At 44.7% G+C, this 15,089-nt stretch overlaps 1 long non-coding RNA gene across 1 annotated transcript in view; it reads left to right on the forward strand.

Moving 5' to 3' along the window:
* Nucleotides 1-240: 240 nt before the first annotated feature.
* The window catches only part of LOC146789133 (uncharacterized), a 207,552-nt gene continuing 192,703 nt past the window's right edge, over nucleotides 241-15,089 (forward strand). The window contains exons 1-4 of the long non-coding RNA XR_014969749.1: nucleotides 241-316; nucleotides 416-480; nucleotides 581-646; nucleotides 788-846. This is a non-coding gene — a long non-coding RNA (uncharacterized LOC146789133). The remainder of the gene's footprint in view (nucleotides 317-415; nucleotides 481-580; nucleotides 647-787; nucleotides 847-15,089) is intronic.

The following is a 15,089-nucleotide window of genomic DNA, read 5'->3' on the forward strand; positions in this document are numbered from 1 at the left end:
ACGTCCTGTTACGTAAACTATTGCCCCTTATTTGTATTGTGTTCAAATTTATAGTCCTTTAATTGCACAACAAATTGCTCCTTTATATTTTTCTAATTATGAATCTGATCCATACTGTTGCACTTTTCTCTTCACTTCCATGCTCCTCTCCCCGATCTTTTTTCCATTTCTATTCACTTCACTTCTCACCCGGACGTATTTTTACGTCGTAGCCACGCCCTTCTCCTGCATTGATTTTCTGACTCCTTCCCGTCCATTATTCAGGACGCCGGACTCTGGGTGACTTAGATGCCTTCCTTGACTCTCTATTGACTAGGTAATTCATTTTAATCTTTGGTTTCTGGCCTTTCCATCCCCAGTATGTTGGTTCACTCCAGCTAAGTCTGACCCTGGTTTATTTATTTTTTATTTTCAGTTTGCCAGGATACCTCGCGCCTTCATAGCGCCGACTAAGTATGAGGCCGAATTTATTGAATTAAGGTATTATTTACCCCTTTCCCTTCCACAACTCAGTTCCCTCCCCTCCATACATACTAATTGTCTGTTCCTACTGACGTTTTCCCGTTGTTCCCCTTACTAGAATTGCTGCATTTATTGCGCCTTGGCTGCCCCCATTAACCACGAGTATTACCCTCAGCTTGTTCAGGTATGAACTTTCTCTATTCCTGACTTAGAGGTTGCTGCAATTAACGACCTTTATTAACTTGCCATCCTTCATAGATTACCCTCCCACGCCTCCCTTCCTTATATTCGCCCTTCGTTAATTGTGATTCCCTTGTCTTTATAGAACCCCTTTATCCGGTCGCTTTTTCTCCTCTGGAACATGTCCAATTGGTCCACGTCCAGGTAATTGGCCTTTTCTGTTTCCACTATAACCTTGTCCCTCCCTTTTTTTCTGTAATTGCAAGTTTTTATCTTCCCCTTTTTCTACAGACTTTCACTGAACCGTGCTCTCTAGTGTTTTTCCTCATTTAAGATTGATTCATGTCTACAGGTACCCATACCAGATGTCCTTGTCTTTCCTCTACCTTTCCCTACTCCCCCTTTCCCTTAAATTCCCCGCCCCCCCCTTCCCCTCCCCCCTCCACCTTTCTCTCCTCACTTGGTTCCTTTCCTATGCACTCTAATTACCTGATATCAACACCCTTTGACTGGCCCTGATCCTCTTTTCTAAGACTCTAAGACTAGGGCCCTCCTTGTCCTCTAGCAACTAGTCCATCCCATTACTTGGTCTTTTCCCTTATTTCTTATCGCACACTCTTCCCTCTTTTTCTTGTACAGCACTGTCTTGAATATTACAGCCCAGTCCTGATGATGATCCTAATTTGATCGGATCGAAACGCCGTCGACTCCTCAGCTTAATTGATGGCCTTATGGTTCTTTAAAATGAATATTTAATTACTTCGACTGTAAAGAAATTGAATTCAGAACCTTTATATATTATTCCAAACTTCACCTTTACTTCACTTTGCGCCGTCCTCTGCTGATCTCACCTTGTCACTTGCGTCGCCGTCTCTGTGTCACGTACACTTTAAGCACCAAGTACAAGTTCGGGTTGTTCTTATGCGTCATTGATTTTGCGTACAGTGCTGTCACAACTGTTCCATTATCTTGTTCATTTTCATTTTTGTATGTCCCTTTGTAAACTTTTCGATCTAATACATTATGACTTTTCTCAATCTTATTTTTTCCGAGTCTTCCTTATCCTAACTGTAATGTCTTGTACATGCAATTTATCTGTCTGTGTTGAATGATACCAGTTGAGAATATTTGTTGTTTCTTACACTATTACCCCAGTCTCAACGAGGTTTAGGGGTTTATGCTCCTGTTGTTTATTATCCCCAGGTGAGGCATAGGAATGGGACAACGAGGAGAAATACTTTTATTTCTCCTCGTTTTTCCTCTTTCTGTGTATGCTGCGTTTTACATCATGTATAGAAAGAGGAAAATGCCATTAATGATTGTTTTTGTGCAGGAAGGTGTCCTTTCCTGCACAAAAACGATCACCCCCGCAGCCGAGGCACCCTTGCAAAATGACACAAGGGTGTCTGCGCCGGTGCATGACAGCCAATTGTACGCCAGTGCAGGGGAAAGCACAGGGATGTGTTGCATTGTTGTTAATATGACGCATCCCTGTGCTTTTAAAATGACACAGCATGGTGCAGCGGAATGGCTTGCAGTGCCATGCAGCGCCATTTATTTGTAGCTGAGACCCCAAGGGTATAGACTCCATTGGTGCAGCAGGTGCAGTGGCAACACTCAGCCACAATGTGGCTCACACTTCAGAACAGTTCCAAAAGTAATTGGCAGCAGTAAGTTAGCATCAATACTGCTCTTTTCATCCAAGTAACTTAGAGACTTGCAATGTGGTGTTAATAGAATTTAGTAATTAAACGTTGCGCATGGCTGGACCTGAATCAGGCCATGAACCCCCAGATTGACCAAACTGATACATCGGCATGACCACCACGCTACCAGCTAAAACGCCTCAAATCTGGATTTTCATCAATTATACAAGCCATTATCATTTTGAAACTTGCCATAGAATTGCCCTTCTTAAGGGTGCTAAAAAGTCTGCATTGGCAGAAATTCAACCACATCTGCTCTGTACTGAACGACCGACACTGGTTCCCTCTTAAGGCAAAAATTAAATTTAAATCCACATAGTTAACCACTTCACCTTCCCTTCTTACTGCTCACAGCGGGGGTGAAAGAGAGCTTTGGAGCCAGGCATCCCTTAGACTGGAGTAGAAGAAATTCTAATCTAACCTAGTCCACCACACATCATTTGCAGGTACAACTCCTGGAACTCAATATTAGAAGAGATCAGACAGGAAAGAGTTGATGGATTTCAGGGAAGAACAGAAAACGTTTCTGTTGAAACAACACATGGCTGTGTAAGAGTGGCCACCAAAGCTGTCAGATTGACTGGTTCATTCTGCACTTCTTTCACAATACTATACACAGGCCCCGCTCTCCCCCAACAAGTCTTCCTTAGGCTTACCTGGTTGTGGAGATATTTTATTTAACTTAATATGTTACAGTTTTGAATTACCGGATTGAGAGTTATTATAATTTTGAAATGAAAAACCCATCTCTGTTAAACAGGGGAGGTGTGGGGCAGCGGCCAGAGTGGCTGACTCCGGAGCACGGGGTTCACGGCTCGATCCCCGGCGCTGGTGGCAGCTTAGCTCAGCATCATGTGACTCTGGGTAATAGCTCACTTAATCTCCCTGATGGCTCCTAGCGCCTTGAAACTTTAAGGCAGTGATAAGATCGCACTTTACAAATATGGATTATTATATTATTATTATTAAACACAGCATAGACAGATGGGCATCATAATGAGGCTGCAGCCACTGCAGTGGTCAAAATATGACTTACATACAAAGAATAAGGAAAAATGATGGACTGCCCTACATTGGACGACAGCACAGTTCTCTAAAGTCAAAGCCTGGGGCATCTGTGTTCATGTGAACTGACTCAGATTTTAAACCCCACTCCACAAGCTCACCCCCTGCTCAGAGGTAGAGACTGGGACAAGCACTGTGAGGGCCTTAAGCTCATGTCCACTGCTGAGGATCATCCCTGCCCATGCCTGGGTGTGTTTCCTGAGGATCTGGGCATGCATTGAAATGGAGATGCACAAGCGATGAACTCAATGCATTTTGTTTATGCTTAAAAACCTGGTCAATGTAACCAGACTCACTGTCTCAACAGGAAGCAGGAAGCAACTAAATTCGGTGAGGCATACTTTACAAATAAACAATTGTAACTAAAATTGTGTTGCAGTCATTTATGTTTGTAAAATGTATAGTTAACATAAAATATTTCTGAAAGAGCTGAAATGGGGAAGAGGCCGAAGGACATTAATAGGGTTTCGACAAGAGTTAATATTATCTACCAGTATATAAAAATTGACCTTGGAGAATGAAAGGCTGGGTCCATACCTACAACGAAATCCTCAACACTGCGTGGCGCAAGTAGTTCTGCAAGAGACGCCTAGCACTCTGAGGGTATGGTGGCATCTCCTTGAGTTTACTTTATCCCAGTCTTGTGCACAGCCGCCCAATATACTCAGATCAGTGCTGTCAGATCAGATCTCTGCTCTGAGGACCTCACACTTCCTGTCTGAACCCTCCAGACCACACCCACAATGTCTGCGGTCACCTATTTACTTTCTCTGTCTCAGGCACCTTGGTTCTTCTTCTTTCCATGCCAATGAACCAATCACTCAAAAGAAGTGAAGTTTATTTATTTATTTAAACTTTTTTTTAAAGTATTTATTCTTACTGTTTTAGAAAACAGATACCCATTGCAGAGGGGTCAATTGCTTGTGTATAGACCTGACAGTGACGTTATTGAGGTAGTAGTGAAAAAACGCCACACAGGATTGGCGGGAATCTCACCCTCGAACATTTCACGTTATTGTCAGTGACGGAATTTGCGACACCTATCTGAGATGATATATTTACTCTCAAAGACTACAGAATGTACTCATTTTGATATTCACAGAATATAGATACGTGATTTAGGCCTGGAGAAAGTTCAGGTTTTTTTAGGGGACATTTTTTATTTGGTTTTTTTCACAACATGCACAGATAAGCATAATTGAACCGTTTTTTAGCACTTTCATAAATAAGTACATTAGACCATTAAGTCATAAATAGGTTAATGACAGAAATATAAATAATTCAGATATCCTTCTTAAAGTCAGAAATACAAGGTAAATGATCTCTCTTCCCAAGATGGAATCAAATATCAAAGTCCATCAATTTGTTAATTCAACTGCTGATTTATCCAGCAAAAATCAGCTCAGCACATTCAGTATAGATTCAGCCTTCAGCTGACACGTGTTTCGTCTATTTAAAGGCTTTTTCAAGGCTGTTCAACAGTATAATATCTAGACGTCCCTGGCCTTTAAATTCTGCTACCCCGACATCCTAGATTCACATCCATAAACCAACAGATGTCAAAAGCAAATTTGCAAGTAATTTGATGAATCAGTTCCACATCAACAAATGGTATTAACCGTTTCATCAGGTAATGGTGTCTGTGCCACAGCATTGTAGCCGACGTAATATCTTGTTTGTCTTTTTTAGGGAAAATAATTATACTATTCCTTATCGTCAAAGCGTGGTATTTAAATCATAATCCTGCACAAACAATTCCATCAATCAAGATTGGGTGCCGATAACACAGACTCGCGTCGCGGCATGTTTGAAAACTTCGTTCGGTGAGGAGGCTTATCAAGGACTTCACATTGACGGAATTGTTTGCGCAGGATTATGATTTCAATACCGCGCTTTGACGATACAGGAGCATGTGCAACCAAGCCGATGTGTATAAAATAAACACAAAGGGGCAGATTTACAAGCCCCTTGCGCCAATTTTGCGTCAATTTTCCCATGTTAAAAGTGACGCAAAAGTGGCGCAATGGGCTGGTAAATCTGCCCCAAAATGTGGGCATGTACTTCGGAGGATACTGAATTTCAAACTTATTATACAATATTACTGTCATGACGATCATAAACTGTGGAATTACAATGGATTACTGTGCTCTAGACTTCGTTAGCATCAAGATCCATCTCAGAGTGGTCTCCCATCATTCTTGGTCTCTAACATCGTGATATATGTGTCCCAGACAGGGGCCACGGGCTCTCTTCCACTAAGGAGATGGGCCTTGGTAATAGCATCCGATTCAGCCTTGGTCCATTTAACAAGTTCCTACAACCGTCGCTTTGTATTAGATGCTGCGCTGGCCTTCCAGGACATTGCTATCCGCCTCTTAAACCGTACCAGGGCCAAGTCAATGGACCCACAGACATATTTGTCTCCCTTGGTGCTGGGTCGCGCGCCCAGTAGGCAGTATTCGGAGGGGGGGGGGGGGGGGTAGTCTAAAGACACCCCTGTCCACCTGCATTGAAGCGGCTGGCAGCTCCAGACCATATGGCAAAATCCAGCCTTGTGCTGACAGCACCGGAGACAATTCGATGGCCCCCAAGGAACATACGGTGCATATGTTTTGGTGTCAAATATGTCTGGTTTAATTAATTAAAAAATTAAATTGTGTATATCTGAATTCTGGAAACTTCCTTCGCTTGAGTAGCGGCACCCTCCCACTGTTTATCTGTCAATACCATTCCGAGGTCAGCTGCTCACTTAGCTCTGGCTGGCATTTCTATTGTGTATTGTTGTGTGGGTAGGGCCTTGTGTAATATCGACACAGCTGTCTTTGAGTCACCATGTGTTGGCATAGTTTGCAGTGTCAGTGTCTCTAGGAGTGCACCACACTTTGGCCCATGAAGGTTCTAATTCTCGGTAATGACCAGATAGGCAGTCACGGCTGCTGCAGGTAAGAGCGGTGGGACCGGCTGAGGGGGGGGGAGGGGGAGGGGGGGTTTCGAGAGACGACCACAAGGGAAAATTAAATAAATAATTATATTCCCTCTTGGTCGTCTCTCGAAATCCCCACCCCTCCCCCCAGACAGCCCCACCGCTCATACCTGCAGCGGCTGCGGCTGCCAATAGGTAGTTGTGGAACATTGGGTGGGTGCCTTCCTTCACCCCGCATATATTTGTGCCAGCATCTATGTGCGGCTACCATATGTTTGGGTTCCAGTGTTTTCAAATGTTTGTTGCGTACAGCCTTGTAAGTACATCTTGGCCTCTCAAGTTGCGTTTAACTGTATCTCTCTCAGAGGATAGGGCTGATCCAACGCTTCAGCCAGTGCAATTGTGCCTCTGCATAAAACAGCTCATAATTGGGTGCCCCATACCACCCCCCCTCCATTATGTGGCATTGTGACACCTGCAGTGCGACCTGTTTCCTGCCCATCCCCCAAATAAAATCCAATAACAGTCCTCGGAGGTTATCAAAGAACTGTCTTGCAATTATCAGTGGTAGAGTCACGAATAAGTACAGCAGCTGGGGTAAGACCAACATTTTAGCTATCGCCACTCGTCCCATTGGGGACAGTGAGAGCGAGGTCCGGAAGGGGAGGGAGCGATGTGTCGAGGCACGTGCTCTATCCAAGCTCCCTTGTTTCAGTTCGGCATTAGTCTCTGATGTTTCAGTAACCACCGAAGCAGGAACAAGCATGACTTCGGCCAATTAATTTGGAGGCCAGAGAACTCTCTAAATGTATTGAGCATCTCCATCAATGGTTATAGTGATGTGCGGGCATCCCGTATGTAAATCAACACATTGTCTGCTTATGATACGATGTGCCCCTCTTCGAACACCCTCACGCCCCACAGCTGGACCCGGGTGTAGCAAGCTCGCCAGAGGCTCCATCGCAAGCGAAAAGATGATGGGGACATTGGGCATCTCTGCCTGGTACTTCTTTTCTATTTCAATCCGGTCCAATCTTGTCGAGCCAGTCCTACCCTCCCTGTCAGTCTGTATATAACATCGACACCCACCACACGAAGGAAGGCCCCAATCCCAGCTGCTCCAGAACCTCGAATAAGTATGTCCAGCCCAGGGTGTTGAATGCTTTTTCTATATCAAGTGAGACCGCCAAGCAGATCTTCAGATAAATAATAATAAAAACTGTACCTTTCTCAGGTCCAGCGTTTTACAGGCTCCGGTGCCTGCTCCTGCTTTCTTGCCTCCGCAGGAACAGGAAGCAGGCAGCCTCCCTCCCCTAAGCCAATCACAACGCTGCAATGGCAGCATCGTGGTTGGCTGGGACACCGACCGCACAGGAGTCTATGGAGAAAATGGAGAGTGCACATGACTGGTTTGGTCTGCCCCAGAGGGCCGACCAAACAGTCAGGGCCCGCACCATTGGGCTAGCCACTCCTCCCCTGCCCTGTTGCAGGACCACCCACTGCCCACCCCCAACCAAACCCTTCTTCTGCTTTCTTGCAGTGCGAGAAGCAGAATCATAAAAATTGTATTTATAATACCATTTTATGTTTCTGCTTCTCGCACTGTGAGAAAGCAGTGGGGCGACGCTGGTCCGCCCACATGGAGGAGCCGCCCCTGATGTTCACGTCTCTTGTACCGCATAGAGTGTGCAATAATACTCCATTAAGGTTGAATTAATATCAATTTGGGAATTCTGTATGGCTCCAACTGCAGTGCAAATGGCCCCTATTGGGTAGGAGGGTATTTCCCCCCTGCAGCAGCCATGCTGGCATTCTGATAGCTCACTCCTCTCACCACACTGGTTACTCTATATACTGTCTATAATCCAGCTTTGGAATTCCGGCAGTCAGTTCACTGTGAGTGCATCTAAGCCCCTGGAGTCGCCCCATTCTGCCAGTCCATGCTGGGATTGCATGTTCGAGCCTGCGTAACTCTGCCTCCATCTCCAACAGTTACCTATGCAAGGACTTCTTTACCCCATGTCGTGTTAATGCAGTGGCTCCGTATGACCACCTTATGAGCCTCCCATTCTATACCCCTGGTTTCAGAAGTGCCAGTGTTCTCCTCGAAATATTGAATAATATATGATGCTAAAGTATCACAGAATGGTGTGCAATTCTTCTGTGCGCAGCCGACAAGTTGGAATTTTGTCTCTTTCCCTCCCCCAGCTTAAAGTCAGCAGTAGCAAGTAGTGGTCAGAAATAGTACGCGCAAAATATTCTGTCTTCAATGTGCGCTGGCATACGTCCCCCGTGCAGAGGAAGAGAGTCAGTTGTATATATACGTCGTACACCGGGGAGTGAAGCGAGTATTCCCTCGTGTTTTCGGGTGTCGTAACTGCCATATATCATATAGCCTCATGTCATCTATCCACTGTCGGAAATGTAGTGTCACCCTGCTGCTTGCTGCTCCTCCTACCTGGGAGTGGATCTGTCCAGTTCAGTGTCCAGTACACAATTATGATTGCCTGCTCATATGGCCGGTGCCTTTGGGTTGTGCAACAAGGCAGGCGTTAATTGGTCTAGGAAATCAGTATGATTTACATTGGGTGCATAATTGCTGCTGGTGTGAATGGGTCTCCATGTAATAAGCCCTCCAGGATTGCAAATCTGCCCTCTGTGTCTATTCTGCGTGATACCTCCACATAGGGGACTCCTAGTGATATCCAAATCAACACTCCCTGTGACAAGACATAGAAAGACGTGCCCTGCGTACTCTCCCTCCATTGACTCTGAGCGTTTTGCAGCTCCATGGCCACCAGATGCTTCTCCTGTGGCACCGCTAAGTGAATTTGACCATGCAAGGTATGTATATATTGGGTGCCGCTTTTTGGGAGTTGCTAGCCCCTTCCCGTTCCACGTCAGCAAATAGTATGTTGGGGCGGTTACTTGAGCGTTATCTCCCATTGATGCTGTCTTGTGTGAAACCTCACGTCCCCTTGTTTCCTCTTCATATATCCATCGCATTTCCCCTATTGACCAATGTGTAGCCCGTTGTGTCGCATATCGCGTAGTGTGAGCTCCAACAGCGCAATAACACATATAACGTATTCTCTAACTCCCTCCCCTGGGCAGGTCGCAAAGTGCGGATCCCAACAACGAGCTCAAACAAGCACTTGTATAAGCGATCAACAGTTAACAACTTGTCCAGTTCGGAAACAGTAGGGGGCATGGTGAGGCCTGTATTGCTCCCCAGCTGATCAAACTCCCTGGTTTTTAATGAGTCCCCGACATCCTCAGTGGTAGACCCCTCTCTCTCATACAATGGCAAATGTACCTGTGCCCATCCTTTACTGCATTGTCACAGTCCACTTCAGACTATAGGGGGGTGTAAGTGCCTCACCCTGCTCTGATGCATTGGATCTGTTAATCCCAGTCTCCGTGTCTGAACCGTGATCCAACGATAGGACAGTGAATGAATACCTGTGTGAAACCGAACATCAGTCACCACCAGCGCCCTCTCCATGGAAGGGTGCTCACTTGTTGGACGATGCGGTGGTCTGCGGTTGTGTCTGTTCTTTATTTTCCGCATCTCCTAGTGCTCCTGAAGTTGACTGCCATTGGCGATGAGTGGGCCTCCTTTAAGCGAGTATCCAGGAGCAGGGTTCTTCAGGTCTCTGAAAGAAGTGTGTTCTCTCCCTGTTGACCACTCGCAGTCTGGGGGTTCAAGACTTTCGGGGCATGGGATGGAAGATGATGAAGGATTTTTTTGTAGGGTTTGTGGCAGAGCTCTGCAACGTACGTTCGCTCTAGTTGCCATCTTGGCCATGCGCCCCTGAGAAAGTTTAGTATGAACGAAACGCGTTGGCTGCATCTTAAAGAAGAAAGAACAATTAAGTCTTTGGAATTTAAAAAATGCATGTGTGACGCATACTCTATCCTGATCACTATGGACTGCAATTGAGAGAAACAATGGATGTATTGGGCTTGTATTTAAAGAAAGGAAAAAAGATTTATTTAATGATATTTAGTTGCTATCCCAGCTATGGAGAGATGATAAAAGTAAGCTGAACTGGAATTACTATGGCGGTTAAGGGCTTCAATCTGAACACTTAAATAAGTCATTTTTCAGCAGCTAAAAACAACATCTTATGAGGCTGATGTAGAAATATTGACAAAGATGAGGCACTTTAATTACTCTTGCCCTCATATTATTTAATATAGTAACATCTAGATATAACAGGATCACTGTCATTTAATAGAGAGTAGGTGAAACAATGCTTTACTTGTCCAAAATAAAAGAATACCAACAGTCTTGAAGATCAGGTACGATAATTGTTATTTGCCGCTTCTACCAATATAGTAGAGAAAGCCTAGCTCACACAGTTTGCTGCTGTAATGCATTCATAACTACATGGAAATTCTGTCAATTTCTTTCACTGTGTCCAGTAAGCATATGACCATCTCTAAAGGCAGTTGTTTCAGCATTTAAGAGCAATGATTTCCAATCAGTGAGTTGTGTGGTCAAATTTGCATGTGCAGTGCATGCAGCTGTTACAGCTTAATTGAGTAATCCTGGAGCCCCAGATAGATTTGCTTTATTAGTCATATTTTTGCTGTGAATGTTGTTTTTTCTTTTTATCTGGAATTATTTTGTAATACTGCATTGATGTATGTTTGGGATATTTTATTACTAGCCATGACGAATCCACAACTGTACAACTTTCAGATGCTGTGCATTTCCCCATGACTAATATTTTATAGTTTCTGCCTCAAGAGCCAGGGTGCATTGAATTGGTTCTGATGAAGTGAGGTATGCCTCTGTGTTCATATGGACATGGTTTTTATTAACTGTCAAATAAAGATTAATTCACTCATTAGTTGACTAGAGATTCTGCCAGGCTCTTTCTCGGTGCATTGCCTGGCAAGGGGCAAAGCTAAATGTTCTCCATAGAATGGACCATGGTTTGGCAGTTCAATGTATGCCTAAGAAGGAAAGAGATGCAACCTGCTTGCAGAAGTCAGCTAAGATGTCTGGTATTGTAATTCGAGTCATCACATTTTACTAATGGCAGAATATTGTCCATGGAAAGCAAAAGTGGTTGTTGACTTGAATTGTAGCTTCTTTGAGTACTCCATCGACTGGAACCCAGCTCCATTGCTGTTCCAGACAGTCATGACCCTTATACCTACTGGTAATCTTCATTACCCCAATTAAGAGTCCTCTGCGTCCCAGTCATTAACATGTGAGGCATTCCTGCCTCCATGACAGCCCATGACATGTTAAAATACCTAAATATTTTTAAACTAAGATTTGACACCTGTAGTCCTACCTCCCCTCTCTCCCCTCCTACCACCAAAACAAGTAAGCAAGCAATGGAGGTGCACAATGGGAGGAAGGGAGGGAAGTGACTGCGACGAGGAGGACTCCTAATCGGGGTAATGAAGATTAGCGGGAAGTAAAAGGAGCATTATCCCCTCATGGAGTCCCGGTCAGTAACATAAGAGGATCATGCAAGAAAAACATGTGCACCTTAATGGAATAGAGACAATGCATGTTTATTCCCTTCACAATGGGATCATTGCTGAGGAAAGAAGTGCAGAACCAAAATTCTCTTGCACAGAATCAGATAAATCTAAACAATCATGTTTAATGAAAGTATGAGATGAGGACCAGGTGGCTTCCCTACAGATCTCAATTAGGGGAACCCCTGCTGCTTCAGCACAAGAAGCCGAAGCTCCCCCAGCGGAAAGGCCTTCAATGGAGCCTGGGAGAGGAATACCTTCAGCAGAATAATCCTGAGAAACGGCCTGACGTATCCACCTGCTCAGAGTAGACGTAAATACCGCCTTACTCTTGGAGAACGAGCCATGAGCTATAAAAAGAGATGTTGATCTCCAAAGGAGTTGGTGCGATCAAGATATACGGTCAAAGCCCGTTTAACAACCAGAGTTGATGGGATGGAAGAAGCAGGCTTGCCTTGAAACACAGGAAGAACAACCTCCTGAGAAAAATTAATTTAGGATCTAAACAAGGAACCACCCTAACTGGAAAACAATGGAGGTAAGGGTGCAAAATAATAAGTGCCCCCCAACTCAACCGGTCTTTGCGCCGAAGTAATGACAACTAGAAAAAGAGTTTTAGAGGACAGCCACGTAAAAGAGGCCATTTGCAAACCCTTAAGAACAACTGAAAAATCCCATGATGGTAAAGGGTTATGAAAGGTTTTTTGGCATCTGTATCCCAAAACATTTAATCAGTCTCGAGACCAAAGGTACTATCTGAGAAAGTCTCCTGAGAGCTGAAGAAATGTTCGAAAGCTGCCCACTGGGAATTCGAAGTGGAGGAATCCAAATCTTCAAGAAAACCATCCCTTAAAAAATCTAAGATCTTAAAAGGGTCAATATAGGCAAGGGCAGCAGAGGGTTCCTCACACCACCAGGAAAACACTTGTCAATGTTTTAATGGAATGAAGAGTGAAGGTTCTTCTGGAAGATTGGAGGTCTCTAGCCAACTAAATATATCAGCCTATGGTCTGTAAAACTAGCCATGCAATAACCAGGCTGTCATATGAAGATGGTTGAATTGATGAATTGTCAGGAGAGGAGACTGCCGTGCAGGCGCGACCAACAGAAGATGAAGAAACTGCACTGTGACGTGGTGAGAAGCACTGAAAACCAAGAGAAGCGTGGCCAGAATGGGTTCACCAAAATCACGTTAACCCGTTCTGCTTTGATTTTTTGTAAGACTCTTGGGAGAAGCAGAATTTGGGGGGAATGCATAGTGTAACCCATGATGGCATGGCACCGACATGGCATCCATTGCCCATGCTTGAGGGCACACTGTCTCTGAACAGAAAAGAGGACACATCACATTTGTCTGGGATGCAAACAGGTCATCCACGGGGAGCCAAACCTGTGACAAATGTGATGGCACTTGTGAGTGGCCAGGTGAAAGCTGGCTGAGGACAGAGCATTGCGACTGAGGCTGTCTCCCCAGTATTCAACTTCCCGTTGATGTAAACTGCTTTCAATGCCAAGACGCACGATTCTGCCTATGCACAAATCTGAGCTGACAGGTGGTTGAGAGAGAGTCCGCTTTTGACCCCCATCCCCTGTTTGTACAGGTAGCGCCATCAACTTGATTGTCTTGGGCACTAATAGAACCTGAAAGAACAGAAGAGCTTTGGAAATCGCACACAACTCTCTCCAGTTGCCTGATCTGCAGCGGCACCATTTACAAGTTCTGTAGGTGGATCAAGAATCCCAGTTGGTGAAGCGGGCAGCCACTGCCGTCACAGCTTCACCTGCCTTGGAAAAAGAAGAACCAGGACCTGTCATCAAGATAGGGAAAAACAGCAAAACCCTGAACTTGTAAAGAAGGCACTGTCGGTGTCAATGCTTGTGTGAAGATACGTGGAGACGTTGCTCGTACAATGGGCGAGCACAAAACAGGAAACGAGACTTTCCCATGGTGAACCTAAGAAACCATTGACTCTCTACATGCATCGGAACATGGAAGCATGCATCCTGAAGTCTAGCATCATGAGAAAGTCCCCTTTTGTCCATGAGATGTATTAGGGACTGAAGAGTCACCATCTTGAAGGGTTCTAGTGCCACAAAAGAATTTAGGGGTTTGAGGTTAGAACTGGGTAAAAGCAGCAGTCGGGTTTCAGACCCACAACGAGAATGCAATAGAATCTTGTAAGTCTCGGACTAGCGGGGACTGGAAGAACTGCTCCTTTGTCCAATAGTGGTTGAACACAGTTGAGTAATGCTAAACGTTTCATCGAGTCTTTTGGAAGCTGTGTGGTCTTGAATACTCTTTGCGGTGATTCCTTGAAATTGATTCGCTAACAATGCAGAATAACTGGGAAGACCCAGGAATGTTGATTGTTTGATTCCATTGTTGATGGAAGTGTTGCAGCCGGCCTCCAACCATATAGTCATTTTGACAGTTTTGCTCTTGTCTTGAAGTACAGGGATGTTTTTCTTCTTAAAACACGGCCCATCGATCCCAGGCCCATCTTAGAACAGGCGACTTTCATTGAGGCGAAAAAAGCAGACTTTTTAATATGATTTGTTTTTAAATTTGTAAAGCGCACCAATTACCCAGAGGCATTAAGGCGCTGTAAATGACCATCCGGAGAAACCCTGCTATGCCTATAGATGAATAGAGAGATGAGCTATAGGGAGTATAACCAGGTCTTGAGTGCCTTCCTGAAGGACATCAACTGAGGAATGGCCCTAAGGCTTTGTGGGAGGGAGTTCCAGGGTCTGCTTGCCGCCGTTGAAAATGCTCTATCACCCCATTTCTTTCTTTTAGTTCTCAGCACCATGAGCTGGTATTGATGCGCTGATTGCAGATTTCTACCTGGGATGTACCAAATAAACATACTTTTTATTCTTAGTGGACAGGGAAGATAAAGGGCCTTGTGCACAATGCATAGAGATTTAAACATAATGCTCTTTCTAATCGGCAGCCAATGTAAGGCCTCCAGTCCCTTGATGCCAGACTGGCGCCTAGGGATGTCTAGAATTAATCAGGCAAGTGCATTCTGTGCCACCTGAAGTCTGTAATGAGTGCTCTTATTGGAGTACAGGTATAGTGAATTGGAGTAATCCAGTCTGTACATAACTAGGCCAAGAGCGACCTGCTTATGGTCTGACTGCTGAATAAGCGGAAAGATTTTCTTAAGCATCCTTATAATCCAGATGCAGGTTGCTACTGTATGATTCACCTGGGCATTAAAGTTGATTTCAAGATCTACAAG

This window comes from Triturus cristatus, chromosome 10 (genome assembly GCF_964204655.1).
Source record: "Triturus cristatus chromosome 10, aTriCri1.1, whole genome shotgun sequence".
Taxonomy (NCBI): Eukaryota; Metazoa; Chordata; class Amphibia; order Caudata; family Salamandridae; genus Triturus; species Triturus cristatus.